The 1,169-nt window shown below is 38.4% G+C and overlaps 1 protein-coding gene across 3 annotated transcripts in view; it reads right to left on the reverse strand.

Moving 5' to 3' along the window:
• The window catches only part of Kcnt2 (potassium sodium-activated channel subfamily T member 2), a 417,549-nt gene that overhangs the window by 1,139 nt on the left and 415,241 nt on the right, over positions 1-1,169 (reverse strand). The window lies entirely within an intron of this gene.

Below are 1,169 nucleotides of genomic sequence, written 5' to 3' on the forward strand. Positions count from 1 at the left end.
TATATATATAATCAGTTTCCTATCTGTGGAAGGGAGATGTAGCTCAGTGGTACCAGTGCCTGTCTGGCTAGCACAGAGTCCAAAAAAAAAAGGAAAAAATTTCCCTGAGAAAATTATGATGATGAATGTTGATGAATCAAACACCATTATTTTTTATTTGTGATCTACTTCTATATACTTTCATTCTACCAAAGCTTTATGACTTGTACCTTTTTATTGACTTCCTATTCTTTCTGTTGGACATTGATCTACTAAAGAGATCCACATTGTGGCCATCAGTCTTTCACTGCTTAACTGACCTTGTTTCTATCTTTCATAAAATCAGAAATTAGAGATACATAATTCCCATAGACTAACTTAAATATCCCATGATTACACAAAATTAATAATTTAAGTATTATAGTGGATATCATGAACATGAAGTACTTGACTTAGTTTGAAAACAATTTTTTTAATGTATTTAGTACAAGGTCTACAGGGTCTCACTATGTAGTGATCCTCCTGTTTTCAGCCTTCCAAGTGCAGGGATTATAGGCACGTGCCACCACACCCAGTATTAATCGCTGTCTCAGTGCACCCCGGGGCTGGGGTCAGCATGGCACACTGGGGATCTAACCACGTCTGTGCATCTGCCTAAGCAGGCACTTTAGTCTGCTGAGTTATCTGTCTGGCCCTTGAAAATATTAATACACAAGTCACTTTACGGCATAAGAGGCCATAGTACTAAAGTATAAAAATCTTCATTCTATAAGAAAATAGAAAATGTTCTTAAAACACGAAAAAAAAAAAAAACCCTTCTTAACTTTTAGGGCCAGCCAAATAGCTCAGAGGATTAAAGCACCTGCTTAGACGCAGGGACCAGGAGTTGGATACCAGGGCCTGCTGTGCCAGCCCTGCCCCAGGTTATGTGCTGTGATGACAAATGAGATTGGGTATGGTGGTGTGCACCTGTAATCCCAGCACTCGGGAGGCTGTAAACAGAAGGATCACTTCAAGACTGATCTACGCAGTGAGACCCTGTAGACCCTGTAGACCCAGTCCTAGATGCAAAAAAAGAAAACAAAAAAGAGAGAGAAGAAAGAAAGAAAGAAAGAAAGAAAGAAAGAAAGAAAGAAAGAAGAAGAAGAAAGAAAGAAAGAAAGAAAGAAAGAAAGAAAGAAAGAAAGAAA

The sequence above is a fragment of the Octodon degus genome, unplaced genomic scaffold, assembly GCF_000260255.1.
Source record: "Octodon degus isolate 3935 unplaced genomic scaffold, OctDeg1.0 scaffold00009, whole genome shotgun sequence".
Taxonomy (NCBI): Eukaryota; Metazoa; Chordata; class Mammalia; order Rodentia; family Octodontidae; genus Octodon; species Octodon degus.